We start from the raw sequence: 21532 nt of genomic DNA on the forward strand, positions 1-21532 counted from the left end.
TTAGTAGATTGAAATTAGTTTTCTTTCATTGATAAGGGCATGCATTTTTTAATGTTTCTTCAGGCCAAGTGAATTACTAAATATTACTTTAAAATGGCAGTTTATATTACCTTAGTAAGCTATAAACTGACAGTGTGATCAAGCTCATTAAATTACAGTTGTTTCTGAGATGATATTCAATTATTTAAAATGAACAATTCTTTGCAACTTAAGTTACTAATGAAAACTTTTGCTTTAACCTAAAATGCTTGGGAAAATAAAGCTTAATCGATTCTTCACATTTTCTGCACATGTATCTAAACTTTTGAGAATGAAATCATACAATGTCAATATAATAGTTATATCATGTTGAGAAAAAATTTTAGATAAACTGATAGAAATTAGAGATTACAATTGATTGCCATCAAACTTTTGGAAAATAATTATATTCCAATTTTAGAACTATATAATGATATATACAAAGGAAGAGAGCAATTATTATTTGCTGATACTATAAAAATTTATATAACAATATTCAAATCTCTCCATCCAGTTTTGAGTATAAAGCATATAATTTCCTTCTACATATAGAATTCAGAGTATACAGTAATGGTATGTTTGTTTTCTAAGAAAAAGTAAACAATCTTAGTTCAACAAAGATGAGAATTGGAGTAACATCTGAAGATTGAAAAATGTATGTTAAAAGCCAAAGATTAGAATGTAAAAAATCTAAATATTTCACTAAGACCAAATGTACTGAGAATCAAGTTTGCAAAAGATAATATGTTTAACAGTTGATATAAAAAATGATGATATTATTGAAAATATAGATGATGGAACAGTACAGTTAAGGAAGGCTAAGAATGCCAACTTTGTTTGCTATTAAAATGGAGAATCAATGTCAGCAATATAAATTGATACATGTATTTAAAAGATTATTACCTTAAAGATGTTAGTGTTTTACATGACATTTTACTTATTTTTTAGGGATTGATATATGAATTGAAATTAATCTATAAATTCAAGAAAATCCCAAGCAAAACACCAGCAGAGATATGAGTGTGTGTGTGTATTTTAATATGTGTGTTTGTGCACATGAAAAAAAAATAATATGGAAAGAAACACAAAGATAGATGATTGCTCTAGCAAATATCGTTACCTGGAAGTAAACCTATAGCTGTTAATTTTGTGTAGTATTGCTACAGGATATACACAAAGAACCAAAAAAGATATGTTGTTTCTTCTAGACACTAGCCTTTGATGTGTGAGAAGGTGTTTTGCAACAGCTTAAGTCATTTTGACACCATGAGACAAAATGGTAGAGCAATCAATTCTCAAAAATTTTAGTATTATAAAAACTTCATCCAATGAAAAGCTGTTAAAAACTCCAAAAAATGTATACTATATGTCTCAAATATATCAATACTTTATATTTAAGGCTGACCAATATTTTAAATATTTATTATTAGTTCATTTTAAATAGCAATAATAAATTGATTATGTAGTAATATAGATTATTTTTATGAATAATAACATCACAATTTAATGAGAGGTAGCATTGTTTTACATTTTGCAAATCTCTTTAAGTCCTGGTGTGTGGAAATAAAAAAAAAATCATGTCAACAAAAATACATTTTCATAAATATAGAGATTAAAAAAAAAAAAACCACGGAGTTGATGATATTTAGATGAGATTGTAATTATAGAGTTCATGTAAGAATGGGTTAAAGCTTATGGGGAAGTTGGAATAAGGTAAATATATTCTGCATGTAAGACAGACATGGATTTTGGAGTCTAGAGACCAAACTGTACTGGGTTAAATAGTCTCCCTCCAAAATTCATGTCCACACAGAACTTCAGAATATGACCTTATTTAGAAATAGGAGGATTGTGGATATGATTAGTTAAGAGGAGGTCATACTGGGTTTGAATAGAATTGAAATCCTAGGGTTGGTGTCCTTACAAGATGGTAATGTGAAGACAGAGACACACAGAGAAGAGAGAAGGCCATGAAAATAGAGACTTACATGATGCAGTTACAAACAAAGGAAAGTCCAAAATTGCGGGTAATCACCAGGAGCTAGGAGGAAGCAAGAAAAAACTTTAAGAGATTTCAAAATGAGCATGGATCTCCTGATACCTAGATTTTTGACTTCCAGCTTTCAGAAATGTGATAAACTAAAATTCACTCATTTTAAGCCACTTAGTTTGTTATACTTTGTTATAGAAGCCCTAGGAAACTAATACACTGAACTTAGTTCTTAGTTTTACTATTTTTCTAAGAAAATACACTTAGAAAACAGGGAATGGGAAAGTGGTCTCTTTGCCTTAATAAATGGAGAAAATAATTTTCATCTACTCTTAGTTTAAAAATATTTGAGGATTCCGAAAGGTTTTGGTTTATGTGGGTTTATGTATATTGTTATGTATTATGTTAGTAATTTAAATAGAAAATTTGTAAACATTTGTTTATAATGTATTTAAACACATTAAAAATAGATACTAATAGAAAAGATGTTTTATGCACAATTTTATATATTACTTAAATACGTAAATATAAATGCTAATGATGGTAATAGTTTTGTATAATGAGTATCAGACAACCAGATAGCCAAAAAATTAGTAATTATTGAATATTTAGACCAAGTTTATAATAGATAGACTTGATGTGTAGCTTAACAACAACAACAAAAAATACAATTCATGGATTATATTTAGTAAATATCCTTATCTCTGTAAATCCACTGGATTACTACTATTAAATGGGCTCTCTCAGTTGCTATTTTTCACTGTGATTCTTAAAATAACATAAATTAAAATTTTTAAAAATATTTTTAATTATTTATTTTTTATGGTGACATTGGTTAATGAAATCCAATAAGATTCAGCTGTACACTTTAACAATAAGGCGTATGTATATTAACACTGTGTGTTTACCTCCCATAGTTAGATTTCTTTCTGCCACCACATATTTGACCCCCTTTATGGGGAGGTAAATGGGGTAAATTGAATTTTTTTGCATCTGAGATATTTATAGTGGATAAGTAAATGAAATGAGCAAGGTTTATTGCATTTATTGGGCACTTACTGTGTGGTATGCATGGCACTTAGTGTTATATTCTTATAAAAACACAAAAAGTAAATTATTATCTCCATTTTACTGATTTGAAATTCAACCTTAGAGTAGTTTATTAATGATTTCAAGTTCATCAAGTAAGAGTAAATGGAGGATCTTAGTCTTTCCAAATTTATATATAGATACTCTTTGATTTACATTGGGGTTATGTCCTGATATATCCGTTGTAAGCTGAACATATCACAAGTCAAAAATGCATTTAAGACACTTAACCTACAGAACATCATAGTTCAGCCTGGTTTATCTTGAATGTGCTTAGAACACATACATTAGCCTATCGTTGGGCAAAATCATTTAACAGAAAGTCTATTTTATAAAGTGTTAAATATCTCAAGTAATTTATTATGCATAGTACTTTTGCATTACCATACAGTTGAAAAATTACGAGTTGAATGTCATAAGTCAGATATCATCTCTAGATTTTCTCCACTATAATTATGACATGCTGTATCCATGTAGAATCTTGAATTTCTGTTCCAGCCCTTCAGTTCTATGCTTATATTAAGTTGGGCTTGCTAATCAAATGCACTGAACCTCATTTTAGATTGATGAAACTGAGGTGGATTTTATTGGCTACATGTTTCTCTACAACACAATTTGAGTTGAGCCATGTAGTTTTTATCCTACTCCATGTCTAATTCAGAAAAATAAACAACTAAGGAAAACATTTGATGAAAATTTGGACCCAAAACAACATATTCTATATCTATCCTCTTACAAATACTTCCATTGCCATGGAAACCCATATAACCACGGGGACAAAAGAAAGATTTAAACTGAAATCCAGTCAAGGTACTTGGTTTTTTTTCTTTTGATATTTAGAGATTAACACTTTATCACTACATTTGTCTTGGTGATTCAAAGATCACAAATTGACAATTGGTACACACATCCCTAAGGAATATCACACCAAAGGATTATATTAAACAATAGCCAATTTCTAAAACAATTATTTAAAGTAATTAGAAAAAATAAAAGAAACCACAGGAATGCCATTATATAAATGTATGACTGCTTAAAGCAATCTACTGCTTTTATGTATAAAAGAGAAGGATTAAAATCCAAATGGTCTGCTTCTCCTTAATCATATCTAAGTTGATTTTATGTTACTACATCCAATCTTTGATTTCCTCATTATTCGTGTTCTAAATAAAATTTTTTGTATCTATTTACCTTCTTGTATTTTCATCACTCATATAGAAAGAAAATAATTTGTGACTTGCCAAACTACAAGAGATCCTGAAAGAAGTGGTTACTAAATTTGCAAAAGGTCAGGTCCCTTGAATCTTAGGCCAGTACAATATTTCATAAGTTGTCTCTCAAATTTACTTACAACAGGTGAACATTAGATCCATTCTCTGAGATTAATTTGCTAAAAAATAATACTAGATCAACTCAGTTATCTCAGTTAATCTAGATTTTGTTCCTCTTCCCAGGAAGGCAGGCCAAATGATGGTGGATTATTGGAGCCAAACAGCACCAGTTTCACTACTCAGTCTTTTCATACACTAACAGATAGTGAAACCAAAGGTCCTGATTTGATGTATGTTTTTGATTTAATATGTAGCCCTTGCATTCTATTCAGTTTCTTCCCAGGATTCTCTGTAAGCTTAGCTCTTTCCCTTACTAGTCATTAACCCCCAGAGGCAGCCAGAAACAATGGCCATATCTTGACTAAGGGTCACAAGGTATGGGTTTCTATGAAGCTAAAGATAACAATTTGACCAATGTTATGTCTCCGCTCCTGGGCCCTAAAGTGGAATCAGTCCCTGGCTAATTTCCCCTGAGACAGGACAGAGGGACGCCAGAGCAGATCTCAGTTGTCCTAAAGACCTGAAAAAATGATTTATTTCTCTTACCATACTTCCGACCAATCAGCTCCCACACAATCCCGAAAACCGAACCCATGATATCTTGTGATTTTGCCCTACATAATCTGTAACCTCCATGCCATCCAGGAGTTTGGGCTTTTGAGTATTAGCTTCCCGTTCTTCTGGGTAATGGTTTTCATAATAAAAGAGCCAATCTTTCTCCACTGCACTTATTCCTTTGGCTCTGCTAGCTGTGGGTGGATGAATTATTTCTCTTCAATAATGCTAGAATGATACAAGTAAAATTAAGAGATTGAATTTACTGGTGAAATGTAATAAAATACAAAATCTTCTTCCAATCCAGAAATCCACTCCACAAGGGTAGTAGAGAAAGACAATACTTTTATCATTGAATAGACATTAAACAAGAATGTGATGTACATCACAGACAATTTGCTAAGACTGCAAAGACCTAAAAGAATTTTGCCCTTTTATATAGCCAAGCAGCTATTACATACATGTTCTCAAAATAAATAATAATCTGTCCTCAAGTCAGAAGACTTAACATCACCATTGGTCACACATAATTCATCCTATCTCTACCTGGTAATTTGGGTGACCATTTGTATTAGTTTAGTAGGAGAAAAAACTTCTCATAACTTTATGATAGGAGGTAGTTTTGCTGCCTGGAAGAAGGAGCCCACGGAAGTTAGGCTTCTTTCCTCTCACAGAAACTGGGAGATAGGACACATCTCCCTTGATGTTTACATTTCAAAGGGATGGCTCCAAGATCCTTGAGAAAGAAATTTCTGAGTCCTAAAGCTGGCAAAAAGCCTATTGAGTTTTCAAAAGGATTCATGTATATGTATATGTATATGTATATGTATATACACATGTTTCAAAGAGAGAAGTACTTAAAGGTGAATTTTTTAGGAGAAAGAAGGAAGGAAAATGTTTTCCCTTACTTTCAACAGGAAGAATTTAGCCTTTTATTTTTAATTTATTCTGGCTCTTACAGATTACATCATTTTTAAGAAATCTAATATTGTGTGTTTCTGCTATAGTTTTCCTTTACATGCTAGAAAAAAACTCATATTTAATTAGTTAATTTTATAGAAAAGGTACTCTGTTGTTTGAAAGCTATCATGTTAATCAATGCCTAGCAAAATATAAAGTGTGCACTGTTTAATTTGATTTTACTATTGCATAACAGGATAATGTAAACACATTGTTAAAGTTCTTTTACCAAAAACTTTCTTCCCAAATAATCATTACAAAACTCCTTTGATATGCACCTGTCCAATATAATCAAGAGAAACTATAATTTCTAGCAATTCAGATATATGTTATATAACATCAATAGAAACTGGTGATAGTTTTGATGTGACAGAGCAGAAACCTGGATTTCCCAAATAATTGTGACCTAAAAAGCTCAGTCTCTCTGTTTTTCTTTTTCCTTTGTACCAAAAACTTTAATAATAAAGCCTTCTACTTTGTTGTAGTCAGAATTACATAAGATGAGTACATATCTCTTGAGAGTTTACTATGTAACAGATGATGCCCTAAGTAAGAGCAGGTAACAAAAAAGTTAGGGATGCTCATACTACTATTAGATAGACAGAAAATACACTTATAAATAATTATATAAATAATATATTATATGTTGATAAATTATATAAAAAAATCAGAGAAATGAGAGCTTGTAATAGAGAATGCTAATTTAGGTAATGGAGCTAGAAAATCCTTTTTGAGAAGATGGAATATAGAAGAGATCCAAATAAAGTGAAAAAATAAGCCATATGAATATATACATGATTGAAGGAATGAAGAAAAAGTGTAAAGGCATGAAAATAGGTATATTTGACATGTTATTGCAGTGCAGTTAAAGTAAGAAATGAAACTGGGGACTTAATTGCTGACTAGATTACACAAGTTTTGTAGAAAATTTTATTTAAAAATTCGATATTGTTCTAAGTGTGATGAGAAGTCGCTGAAGGATTTAGAACTTAGAATTTACATTATGTAACTAATATTTCGAAAGGATGACAAAATTTACCTTTTAAAAATTAGGCTAAAATTGGGCAGGGAAAACTAATTCAAACTGTCATCACAAAACTGGGAATAGGTGTTTTGGTGAGAAATCGTGTGGTTAGTGAATTATTTTGTGATTTTAACCAAATGTATTTGCCAAAGAATGAAATGACTGGCAACAAAAAGAGCAAGATTTAACAAAGATTTTGTGGGTTTTATCAGAGCAAATAGATATATGTTGAAGTTACTTATTGAGTTATGGATGCGCCATAAATAACAGTTTTGAGATGAAAATCTGCGGTTGGACTTTAGCCATAAAATAACATGAAATGTCTATGAGATTGAACAGTTGTTAGCATTATTATAATTTTAACCTGAGTTATTTCATAGGATTCAGAAATGTAATTTTCCTAACCTGAATAATTATGGTAGTGATTTTATCCTGTGCTTATTACTTTAGATTTATTTAAAATATATTTTATATATGAGAAACTGTTTTCCCTCGGTCACAGAATTAACTGGTTTACTCAGACTCTAGCGTATATCTAATGCCAAAAGATAACGACTATTCCTTTGTTAGGTTATAATATAGTATTTCTGGAAGGCATATAGGAATGTTTGTGTGTGTGTGTGTGTGTGTGTGTGTGTGTGTTACTATAGATAGAGAAAGTGGAGGAGCCAGAGAAGAAAGCAAGATGGGGGAGGAAGAGAAAGAAGTAAAGAAAGACAACGAGGAGATATTAGTTTTAAAAATTTTACAAAGATTATATATTTGAAATAATTTTTCATTTGAAAAATGTATCTTCTAATTTGTCCATAATATAAAAACAATCTATGAAAAAATATAAAATATCTAATTAAATTTCCAAATAGTGTTTTTGGAATGGGCAAGTACCATTTTAAATTTCTCTAAAAAAAAGAAAAAAATGTTAATTTCGCATAGGAACACAGAACTACAGTATAAACGAAATTAAAAAGAATTGCCTGTGTGTACTTATTCCTTTGAAAATTAGTAAAAGCATCTTAAAGAATGTTTAAACAAGAATATAACTTGCACTTAGGGAGTCAATCAATTTAGTTTAAGTATTTTAGCTGAAAAAGAAGACTTTAACCTCAAAAGTATATATTGAACATATAATCCTATGAAAATATAATTTTTTATTAGACTAATTAATTATAGACAATGTTTTCTTGATCTAAAGTGGCTTCACACACCTGTGTATACATAAAGAAAACTTTTTTTGTTCTTAATAAATGAGATGAAACATCCTCTTCTACTGTGAAAAAAAATTCTGTTGTTCTCTGGGAACATGTAAGATATTTTTTGGATATTTTGAAATTTCCTTATTTCCATTTTCATGTTGGTCTTCAAATTAGAAAAACATAATGAATGTATCATTGTAAAAAATATCTAAAGTTTAAATAGACAAGAACCGACATTTTTAAGCACAAAATGGAACATAAAATTTAAATTTCACACTACTGAAGTAATGATCATTTAATTATAGGCTTCTATTTCTTCTTTGCAAAGCTCTTGAGAAAATGGTTCTCATGAAAATGCTATTAATAATTCCTAAAAGAATGATATATCTTGTCAAAGCCTAGATTAAAAAAAAATAGTATATATGAGCCCATAAAAACTAAATTTGCTCTATCTTGAGACTTTCTATGAATAGGTATAGAAATTGACATCATCACTAGACAGGAAGAGAAACATTTGGGATGCTATTACAGACTAAATGTTTGTATCCCCTGACACATTCATACATTGAAGCCCCAACACCTAAAGATGTTTTTTAAGGTGGAGCCTTTGTAAGTAGGTCATGAGGGTGGGGTCCTGGACACACAGGGTTAACATAGCAGAGAGCTAGCTTGCTCTATCATTCCCTCTCTCTCTCTCTCTCTGTCTCTCTCAATATCTCTTTTTCTCTTCCTTCTGTGTCAGGTGAGAACATGATTAGAAGGTGGCCATGTACAATCTGGTAAGAAGGCTCTTGCCAGAAATGACCATGCTTGCACCCTCATCTCAGACGTCCAGACTCCAGAACTGTGAGAAAATAAATGTCTATTGTTTAAGCCACCCAGCCCATTATATTTTGTTGTGGCAGCTCGAGCTGGCTAAGACAGATGTTAGCACCATCATGCTGTGCTTTCTCCAGTTCTATCTCTATCCCTGAGAAATATTAGCAAATGGAAAGCCTGTACCTTTTTATTCAAAATATTCCATGGAAGCAAAGAATAAGATGTGCAGTTATATAATGAGTTTTGCTATCTCAGTCTTTCTCTTTCTTCTATATTTTAGATAAGCATACTTTTTTTTTTATATTGAATGATTCAAAATTTCTCATTATATTTTTTTGATTTAATAATATATTTAAAACATAATTGACTTAATATGCTCAGATATCACCATAAGACCTTCAATTTATTAGGTTCTAATTATGTGCCAAGAACTAATAATGGAAAATACAAAAGATACAGAATTAATAGCATTTAATAGTCACATATGTCCTAAGATATTGGCAAAATCAGCCTTGTTTTCTGATGATAAAAATTAAATCTTAGCAAAGTTAAGCAAATTTTTCAATGTTCTGTGACTAGTCAGTGGCAATACTGGGATTCAGTCTTTATTAGATTCCAAAGCTTTGCTAAAATAAAAATGTAAGAATGCTTCCTGGGGAATGCTAAGGAAGAAACCCATACACCCTATACTAAGCCTCTTCAGCAACATACAGGACCCCTGCCATTGTCCCAAAGCTATAAATGGACTTCTTTAAGGGCATTCCCTATCCTCTCTGCTTCTTCCTATTTACATAAAAATTGAAAATCAATTTCTTCACCTTTACTTCAGTCTAAGCTAAATAGTTTACAATATTCAAGACAATCATCAGTTTTACATTAGTTTTTATTGCTATAAACAATCTTTACTTCGCCTTGGCACATGACTTTTTTTTTTCTGAAACTTAAAACACTTTTCAATGCAAGTGGGAGAAAGAATAAGCTGCTCAGTTATATTCATCGACAGTGTTCTCTCTTTATTTCTCCTATTTTCAATTTACTAGACATATTTTCCATATTTATGTTGTGTTTCATAATTGTTATTATGCTATAAAATTACATATGCATATATAAATTATATTTAATAAGAAACATGACCTAACGAATTAACTAGTATATATTTTAATTTCTCACTTTCATTGCTTTTGTAATATTTAAACTCAGAAAATAACAGTTCCTGGTACTTCAAGTGGTCTTGAAGGTGAGTCTAAGAATGTCACAGAGCATATGGACATGAGTCACAATCCATACGGTGAGCAGCTGGGAAACTGTCTCAACACAATCCGGGCAGAAGAAGGATTAGTTTTCTCCAGAAGGTAAATAAAAATGATTCTACACATGGACAATAGAAAGAGTAAGAGTAAGAGAAAAGATAAGATAATTAAAATCTACAAACAGAGGTAAGTAAGATACTCTTCCATGATAGATTGTTTTATTATTCACATAAACGTATTGCCTCTTCCTGGGGAATGATCATTCTTTTGGGGCTATCAACTAAGTCTTACTTATATTCTTTGATTGGGCCTATGAAATGTAAAGGAAAAATGAGATGTTTAACTTCTGATTAGTAGATTTAATAACATTGACACAGATAAGCTGATCCATAGTTTGGGCCCTGGAATGAAGGAGATGCAGCTAATCCATAAAAAACAAATAATATGAGATCAAAATAAAAATGTGTATAAAACACTTATATGTTGGGACCATTTTTACTACAGTGTAAACTAGGTTTCTCTGATTGAGAAGCCTTCTTACACTTAACTCCCAGAATTCTGGCAGCAATGCTTATTGTTTCCCAGAAGATTATAACACATTACGCTGGGGAATCTGACTAGTCAAGAAAAAAAGACCTGAAGAGTGTGCCAGTCAGGAGTACTCTAGTACATCAGTAAAGTCAGTTGATGGATCTTATACTGTCTAGCCTGAAGCTTCTAGAATAAAATTCTAATCTTTCCCACAGGAAAACCATCAACAGAGACCCCAAAAGTTTACATATATAGAGTCCCAATAAACATAAGATTACACAAATATATGCTCACTAACCTGGAAGTAACCCTAATAAGTGTGATTCAGCTAGAAACACTAGCTCTTTTGTGCCCTATTCATACATAGGAATAGGAAAGCAAGAATAACAAAGGGTTACAGAAAAGTCTTTCATGGAAGCAAAATGCAAAACTGAGAAAAATAAATTTGGTAAAAATTTGCACTATTCTTTAATTTTTTTTTAAACCTAACATATTCAGAAGTGAAAGAAAAAAAGATCCATGAATCACTGAATACTAACTACAAAAAGCAACATGTGAAGAATAAAATGAAGCTCTTAAAAATTATGATAGAAATTTCGAAAAGCAATAAAATTACTAGAATGTAGAGTTGATGAAACAAAAAAATTAGAAGAGGTAGTTTACATAAATTAGAAAATAAATCTAGAGATGCAATATCTCAATAATAGGAGTCTCAGAAAAAGAGTAAAAGGAATGAAGAAAATTTTCAAGGAAATAACAGAAGACATTTTCAAAGAATTTAAGGATCTGAATTTGTAAATAGAAAGGGTTAATAGAGTAACCAGTGCAAACACTACATAAAAATGAACCAAAAAAATTCTATTTGTGGCTTTTCTATGGACTGGAAATATTGAAGGATTATTGCTACAAAGCATTAATAGTGGTAAAGCAAAATATTAAAATTACCAAAAGAGATTAAAAGAAAATAAGGGAAACAATTTCTGAAGTCAGAAAAAGTGTGACCAAGAATATTGAGAAGTAAACGAGAATTGTAGAGACTGGGTATTCTCTAGTTATCTATGCATTATCTTTAGTTAGAGGTTTGGTTCGTGGATGGATAATGGAAGAAAATCTTTGAAGCCAAACAGGGTAGAACATCTCATTGAAGATCATACTGAATAGAGACAGGACTTAGAATAAGTTAGATGAAAAGAGTGAAATAGAAAAAAACACATTTAGTGGTATTGTTCAATAGAGAAATTGTCTCAACTTTGGTTCTGGCTGGAAGTTAAAAATAATAATCCATAAGAATCCAGAGCAAATAGGTAGCTAACACATAGATTTCAAGTTTCAGTCGGGGGGTGGGGTGGGGAAAGGAAAGACTGCCATCTGGAAACCAGGAAGATGGCTCTCAACAGATGCCATCAAATCTGCCAGTGCAGACTTTTTCTGACTTGGTCATGGACTTTTCAGCCTCTAAAACTGAGAAAATAAATTTCTGTTGTATATAAGCCACATCCATGCTCCTTCGTTACAGCAGCCTCAGCTGACTAAAACAAATATTATTAAGGCCTCTGTCTGCTAAACAGTGCTCAGGCTCCTATTCTGCCACATAGACAGGGAGAAGGGGACCCTATCCCTTCTTGATGATTACATTTCAACAAGGAATGGTTCCCAAATCCTTGAAAAAGATATTCCTGGGTTGCGAAGATACACATACATCTCTAAGGGACAGAGAAAGAATTTATAATTGCAAGCTTTCTAAAGTAAATGCTCTAAGAAAAGAGAGATCAGGGGACTTTATTCAGGTTATAACTAGAATAAATGGTAAATTATTTTGTCAGCTTTGATCTTTCCCTGGCAGAAACTTAGGAAGAGCTGGGTCATCCCAGGGACAAACCTTAGTCTGCTAAAAGCTTTCCCAGAATTCGATCAAGTCTCGGTGCAGATAGTTTGATGGAGTCCTCAATGTGGAGAGATCTGAAGTTCTCTACTGAGAACTTTAAATTCCCAAGTCAAGAAAAGGTTTGAGAACCAAAAAATAAACCTCTAGTTATACCTTTAATGAATCACTCATATTTTTTAGGTTCAAGACAAATTTTCTGAATGAACTGTTTTTTGATTTTAGGGGGGCTAGTATAAAATGAAAATTGAATTCAGAACATTTCCATGTCCTGTATGTCAAATATACAGCAGTGTTTAGAAAAGACATGAAGTCAAATAACTGAAAAAAAGACATTTGGGTGACTTCCTATATTTATGAGTATGTTGAACTGCCAAATTCTATTGAGATTTTTTTCCAGTAGAAGCAGCCGTCCCTTCACATTTTGATGGGGTGTGGTACAGTACATTGATGGGGCCAGTTAATGCCTTTTGTGTAGCTATATTCTTACAAACTTGTAGCACACTCCCTCTCTGGCTCTGGTATCAGCCATATGACTTGGTTTGGGAAATAGGATATTAGCCAATTTGATGTAATCAGAGGAATGAAAAGTCCTTGCTCATTTCCTATTTGTTCTCTTGCTCATCTGCATTTACCATGAAAACATGTTCAGTCTTGTTTTCTTAAAGAAGAGTGTCCATGAAAAGCAGAACTGAGTTGTCTTAGTCAAGGCCATCTGTAATATTTTGATTTATAATAAGAAATATATATTTGGTCTTCATCCCCTTTTCTGGCACAGAGCTCCTAAAACCCCTGGGACTTCCTAAGTGATAAGAGCCATAAAGGTGTATTTTGTTATGTTAATGAGGTGACTTTTGGGCCTCTCCTAAGAGTGGAGGCTGTTGCCAATGGAACCAACCAGGTAAGTAGAGGGTTGACATTTTCAATCCCACCCCCTGACCTCCAGGGAGGGGAAAGAGACTGGAGGTTGAATCAATGGCAGGTGGTCAGTCATTTAATCAATCATGCCTATGCAATAAAGGCACCATAAAAAACAAAAGGAAGTAGTTCAGAGAGTTTCCAGGTAGTTGAATGTGTGGCTATTCAGAGACAGCAGTGCATCTGGAGAGGGCATGGGAGCTCTGCACCCCTCCCCACACCCTGCCCTATGCATCTCTTCCTTCTGGCTGTTTCTGAGTCACATCGTTTTACAATAAACTGGCCACCTAATAAGTAGAATGTTTCTCTGAGTTCTGTGAGCTGCTCTAGAAAATTGATCAAACCCAAGGTAAGGTGTGTGTGTGAAAAGGGTGAAGGGAGTGGAGGGGAATCTTTGGAATCTCCAATCTATAGCAAGTGGGTCAGAAGCACAGGTGATAATAGACTTGGAATTGATACTGAAAAAGCAGCTGGAATATGGGTAAAAAGCATATTGGCGTAAGATTTGAGATTAACCTTGTCGGCATTCTACTAAATGTGTCATCCCCCTGAGCTCATTAAGAGTCTTAGGCCTAGTGACAACAAGTACTTTAAATGCTGTGTCCAAGATAATACACTTAGTTTGCTTCATTCACATTTTGGGTACTAAAAACAACAAACAAAGCAAAAAAATAAATCTCTCATTTCTCTTTTTTCTTTATCTGTTATGTACTTCCCTTCTTTCTTTCTTTCGTTCCCTATCCTTTCTTTTTTCCTCCCTTCCAATTAATATAATTTAGCCTCCACAGCATAAAAATTCTTTCAAAATTAGACCATAAAATCATGATTGGAATCAAGTCTATTGTATAACAAGTTTCACACAAATTCTTCTATGGTATCGTTAACCTAAAAATAAAAGCCAAAGTGAGAGGCAATAAACATTTATTTGAGAACCCGAAGAATAGCTATTTTAGAAGCACTGATTTAGACAGAAACTCAAACTGTTCTGATTAGGAGATGAAGGCAAGGATTATTTATGAGAAAAAGGGGGTGGGGTGGGGAACAATGAATAGAAAATGTGGATAAGCTAACATAATAATGCTAATTCTAAAGAGTAACTTAAAATTTTTCAGTAGGTAGTCATGTCTACTTTACTGTTATGTTTCCAAACAGTTGTTTGGGATACAATACACTTTAGGCCCACTCCAAAGGTTATGTTTTCAGTTTTAACTTTCTACAGGTTTGAGAAGTAAGATGGGCAAGGCAGCTCTGACTCCATTTTAAAGTGGCTCCATTTATATTATTTCTCACAGTATTATGCCTGTATTTGGGAAAATAGTAAATGTCTTTAATTGCGGAAAGATAAATATAATGTTTTCATATGTATAATAATACTTTAGATAAATTATGAATGCATTTTAAAATAATCATTTTCTTATGGGGGCATAATTAATACTGAGTAAATACATTTTTAGAGCATCTTCAATTAATTAAATTGTTACTGAATAGAGAACTCATACACATCTCAGAAATTTACATTATACTATTTCACAAAACAATATATTTGCATCAGCAAGCAAGAACATAAGAAAAAACTTATTTAGATCTTTGAATTTTGGTTTACATTTTTGAGAATTGAGCCTAATTGGTACACTGAGAAAGAGGTGATTGTCTTTATTTTTTCTTGTAAAATATTTCTTTTTTTTCCCCCTCAAAATTATATTTAATGAATTTAAGGCAGAAATGAAGCTTTTTTTTTTTCTTGCTATCATTGTAAAAACCCAAATTGTTTAAATTCTATATGATGTTAGTTATTTTCTTTAGTCCTACAGATGATTTTTAAGGTTATTTTATACACATGCACCAGCCTATAAAATGATATAATGCATATATGATGTAATATATACATGTAGTAATGTATATATTATATACATATATAATACACTATTACTATAAAAGAGGGTGCCATTAGACATTCCATTTAACTATAAATTAAAGTATTCTTATAATATATCATCTTTATCCTAAAATGTATGTTATAAATACCACTATTTATATATAATCCTTTTGAGTTAAAGGGCAGCTCTGCTCCCATCACCCCTGGGGCCATATACCTGCTACAAAGAATGGTAGAAATAGAAAATAAGAAATTTCAAATAATTGTGATGATTTGTTTTGGATTTACACTTTCCTTTATAATCAGAGTGAAGATATGCCATTGTTTCTGAGAATATAGAACCTGGGATATATCTTCCATAAAATTATGTTCTGAAGGAAATAATTTGCTAACTACATCCCTACTAGCCAAAGGGTATATGAGGTATCCTAAAGTACTTTTACTTCTGCTGATTGAAAGGAAATACTTAATAACTATAATATGACAGGAACTCTGCTAGGTCCTGGAAGTATAAAGGTGAAACACACAAAACATTCTCTCAGCAGGAGGGCACAGACTAGGGAGGAAGACAGACAAGCACCCATAGTTTTAATGGATGATACAATACGTATTATATCTGAAAAACTCAACATACTCTGCAGGAACTCTTCTCACCAAGAGAGATCTTACTAAAGCAATTAGTAACTTTGAATTGAGAGCAATAGAAGTCAAAGTACCATAGAAGCTTGCTTCATTCCCAAATGTGAGCTGAACTCAGGCACAGACTTAATGTGAATTTTGATGAGGGAAATGACTTAGAACAGTGTCAAAGGGTCATTACTTCGCATTATCTTTATGTGAGTACTTTTACTTATCCATAGAGAGTGCAAAGAACTATAAAGTGTGAAGAAGCAGAATTCTCTTTTAAATATCTTTAGTTTCTATCCTGGGTAAGCCAAATAGAGATAAAACACAAATAATAATAAAATATTTGTAAAATTTATTTATAAATAATGCCATTTGGTAGTTTACTGATATTATGCAGGACTATTTCATAGAATCATCAGCTGGAAGAAGAAGAAAGTCATTGAATTTAACGGCTTCATATGTTAGAGATTAAGAAACAGACACTTGAAAAATTAATAATTTGTCCAAGGTCAAGCAATGAGTACTCTTAGTTCTTAGTTCAATTTGTCCATTCTAGGACTCTAATGTAAGCTCAGAGGTAGAAGAGAAATAATCCTATTGCATCTGGAGAAAAAAATGAAGCAAATATTTTTCAGAAGTCTTATTTGGCCTGTAATTTTACTGCCTTCTCCATTATGCTTCAGAGAATCTGACACAGAAGCTTTGAAAGCAGTGAGTTCTGAACACAAAAATAGAATGTCTATGGTTTTATTCATATTTAGGAGCAGCAGTTTGAAGGAAGTGAAGCTGCAGCTGTACTTTTCCATGTTACTTAGCAACTGGTATGAGTCAAGAAAAATTACTGAAACTCATAGGCACTGGTGGGAGCATGACAAATGGCATTTGAAAAAATCCTATAAGGTTGATCTACCTGTTGACTATTAACATGCTATTAAGAAATAAAATAAGGGTCATTTCTATATTAATGATGTAAATTAAATTTTAAAGAGTGGCACTGACTGTATAGGGAGCCTCCCATCGCAACTGACACAGAACCTGTCAGAATCCCCAGTCAGATTTACTGAACTAAACTATTAGGCAAATATTTCTGGCCTGAGCCACTGATTTAGTTTACAGAAGATGAGGATAAGTTTGCTTCTGTGCACTGACACAATTTGGGGGAAATTGTTAATGGCATGTTTATGATTTGCCAAAATGAAAAACAATAAATGCTTTGAGAGATTTAAAATGTTTCTAAAATCACCATATCCAAATATGCACAATATATATATGTACATATATTTTTTTAAGCAAGGCAACCCTTGGTTGACCACACAGATTGCAAGGACCTTGTCAGCTTATAAGCTCTTATTTATTTTTTATGCCTACAGCACCTGGTCTTCCTAAGTGGTCTCCTATCCAGGTACTAACCAGGCCTGACCCTGCTTAGCTTCCAAGATCAGACGGGATCAGGCTTATTCAGAGTGGCACGGCTGTAGACCAGAAGATTTTTAATTAAGAAGAAATGAAGATTAAAAAATGAGATCTGTATAGAACAGATCAGTAAAAGATGCTATATGAGAATAATATGAGTTACTGGATACTCAGAAAGTATTTTACTTTCAAAAATAAGAAATGTTCTCTAAAATCATAGATAAAGTAATTATTTCCAAATAGAACACTATAATATTTAAAATTTGATAAAAATGCTGATTATGTGAAGAAAATAAAAGCACACTATAAAATATTTTTTAAAACCCTAGAAAGGCTCTATCTCAGCAAAGTTTGTATGAACCCAATATATACTGAATATGTTTTAGATTTGCATACATACAGTTTACTTGAAAAAACAAATTCTAAAAAGTTAAAGAATATTATTTCAATGATTGCGGTATATAAACATTTGAAATCAATAACTGTCAATAACTTGAACTAAACTTTTTCTTTCTCCTAATGCAAATCAAATAGGCCTGCCCAAAATGTCTCTGAGCTTATCTGTACTCCTGCATCATCACTGCCTTCATCTTAACAGAGGCTCCTGTCAATTTTTATTTAAACTACAAAAATAGCCTTCACGATATTGCTATTCCAAATGTTCTTCTAAAAATCTTCAGAGTCAGAGTAATGTTTATAAAATATAATATTAGTATATCAATTTAATTGTTTCAAATGTCTTGTATAACTTTCAACTTTATCTCCTAAACCACTTACTAAGCTTAGTTATTCAACTTTTTTTTTTTTTTTTTTCCAAAACCTGTTCTAGAATCTCTCAGGATATGGCTGCAGGTTTTCCTTAACACACAAATAAGCTTGCTTCACCTCAGGGTCTTTTTTACCTCCTGTTCTCTCTGCCTGGTATATTTCTTCCCCATATTCTTGAAGATATGGTCTCAACTCAAATATGACTTTAGAGATTTTTTTCTGCAAAAAAATGTTAAATAGGGTCTTCTACTAAACAGCCAATATATATTACTTTTAAATTTATTTTTATGAACATACTGATATACTAAATTAAGTATTTAATCAATTTTTACTTGTTTATTATCTCTGTGTCTCCATCAGTTTACAAAGTTCTTGAGAACAAAGCCTTTGCATAAATTGTTCATTGGTATATTCTCAACACTGAGAACACATGGGTTGCATCTTTTGCACCCAATAAATACTAGTTAAATACATGGACAACAATCAATACAGTCACTTATTGGTGGAATGGAAATATACTACTATATAAACACCTGGGTGAAGACAATCAAAGACAGGACATATATGGGAATGTGTAAAATACTGGTTTTCAAACTTCCTACCAGTGGAAGAGCTGGTCTCACTTACAAAGGAAGCTTTAGGGCTGGTGTACAATAATCCATGCTCTATTTTCCACCACAGTAAATGCTGACGTCTCTTGGTGAGATGATGGCATCATAGTATGTCAGCCTACATTCACTAAGTAACATAGCATAAAAAGAAATGAAGCTTTGACATGTTACAAAGCTAAGTCATAGGCCCTAAATCTCACAAGAATTCTGTGGACTGACTTCAGAGTTAATGCATCCATTTAAATGATAAATAAAATATTGAGTGTATATGTATTTATCTGATAAAGAAGCTCATAGTTTCATCAGAACTGCATCTCTTCGCTATCATCACAGCTTTCCACAAATCCACAGAATAATCAAACCAAAAATCAAAACAAAAACAAGACAATTCGGTTTATATACAGGTAGAAAGATTTCACATCAAGTTGAAGTGAGTGGAACTACATTAAAATCCAAGTCACATTATTAATCTTTACACCCTTCCTATAATTTTTTTTATATATTTTATCTATTCTGAAAAGAGAACATTTATGTATTTATTCATTTGTGTCTAACGATATTAGTTAATGAGGTTCTAAACTAATTCATTTCTTCACAGAGGATTTAATATTACTCTAATGAAAAACCACAAAGAACAGGAAACCTCATATATCTGGTAAATCAGAATTTCATTCATTCATTTAGAGTATTAGTGGTAAAAGAGGGTTCTAAGAGCATAGCCTCCAAAAGAAAAATCCTGGGTTTGAATCCTAATTAATGATAATGATATGACCTTGGATGAATTACTTAACTGTTCTGTGATGCAGTTTCTTCATCTGTAGAGTTAGGATTGTAATAGTGCCTGCTTATGATTATTGCAAGAAGATTTGGTGTATGGGAAGAAGGAGGTGTGGTATAGTAAGTATAAGAGTTCTCATTTTGCATGGTTCTGATATGTGGTATTTTCATTTACCATAGTTTAGCTAATTAACATCATCCTTCAGAAAAAAAAAGTTCAAATATCAGTTAGCATGCTATATTAACTGGGGGTACTTGTGTTAAGTACAATATTCACTGCTCACTCTCTAATACATAAATGACTATAGAAACAACAAATATATGTCATAATCAGTGGCCATTCGCATCACTTCTTTCCAAGTCTGTTAGTGATTGATCACTGCATCAGTTCACACAGTTCACACAGGCAGCAAAGCATGTAGTTGGGCCTCCTCCTTGTCTCACTGAAATAAACCCATGTGACATTTTGTAAAAATGGATAATTGAAAGAGGGACTGAGACAACAAAGATACAAGTGAAGCAAATAAGTGAAAAGAAATAACAGTAAGTGAAATTAGAAGCATAAGATAAATGGAATTGATGGAAACAGTTATTAATAAAAATGAGTAAAATGATTGTGACAAAAAAGATGAAGATGTCCAAGGGGGAGTAATGCTGGCAAAAAACTTCAGTTTAAAGGAATTTAAATGACTCTCAGAGGTATTTCACAACATTAAAAACTAAAGGGATGCAATGTTGCAAGCTGATCCCAACTTCGAAAGGGGAATGACAATTTGTCAGCACATAGAGAAGATACTCACTCTTTATTATAAATTAAACAACATGAAGTAGAAGGCAAGCGATGTTGAAAGCATTCCTTATAAGTTTAAAATAAATAAGAATCAACCTGATTCTCAAGGTTTCAATGTTTTAAACTGCAATGTACTAAATAAATGTTAATTTAATTAATTTTATTTTACTGTACATTTATAACCTACAGTGTTTTCAATGTTTGACAAGATAAAGATCATAGAATAATTGTAATCTTTCCCATCAATTTTGATTACTATGCATGAATTAAACCGTCATTTTTATCATGTGGCACTTCCATGGAAAGTGAGAACAGCTTGTGTTAAATAAAAGTTAGCTACAAATTATTGATAGAATTTTATTTATATCATTATTATCTGCCTTGGACATTTTTGAGTTTTTTTCTATTGTTCAATTTCATCTTGCTTGTATAGATTTGTATAGATCCTTTACTAATTAAAGTGTCTAATCTTTTCTGCTAAAATGGTTAAAAATATTCCACTTTCAGATTTTAGTTCTTGACCTTAAATATGTTATTTTTTTCTTTTAGAAATTTAATATTTTAAATTAGTGACGTTGGTTTGCATTTGCTTTTTGTTCTAGTTCTTCTGTACTAGATGCACTAGTTAGATCGCCTTTGAGTAGGTGATGAAGTTCTAATCTTTCATTACCTGTGAACTAGAGATAACATTACTATCGACCTCATACAGTTATTGTGAGAATTAAGTGTGTATACATGTGTTAAGCCTTATAACACAGGCTACCTCGTATCTAGAACTGTCTATCAAAGTAGTTTTTTATTTTTAGCAAGTACAAGTAAGTCTATTAGAAGTTGAATTAGAGCAATAAAAATTTATGTCTGCTATCCTTAGAAGACTCACAGTCTCGTGGGAGACTGAGAAGTAAAGGTGCTTGAATAGCGAAAAGGGTTAGAATAGAGATGAAAAACGAAGGGGACCGAGAGAGTATATCTGAAAGTAAGCCAACTCATATTGTTGGCATCAGGGAATTGATTCCAGAAAAAATGACAATCATACTAAAATCAAGGCGAAGAAAGACAATTAAAACGGTGACCACATGATATGCAAATAGAGAATGTACAAAAAAAGAA

General features: G+C 32.1%; 1 pseudogene; it reads right to left on the bottom strand.

Moving 5' to 3' along the window:
• Positions 1-17424: 17424 nt before the first annotated feature.
• On the bottom strand, positions 17425-17543 carry LOC120582806 (uncharacterized; annotated as a pseudogene).
• Between the last annotated feature and the right edge of the window lie 3989 nt (positions 17544-21532).

The sequence above is a fragment of the Pteropus medius genome, unplaced genomic scaffold (assembly GCF_902729225.1).
Source record: "Pteropus medius unplaced genomic scaffold, Ma_sr-lr_union100, whole genome shotgun sequence".
Taxonomy (NCBI): domain Eukaryota; kingdom Metazoa; phylum Chordata; class Mammalia; order Chiroptera; family Pteropodidae; genus Pteropus; species Pteropus medius.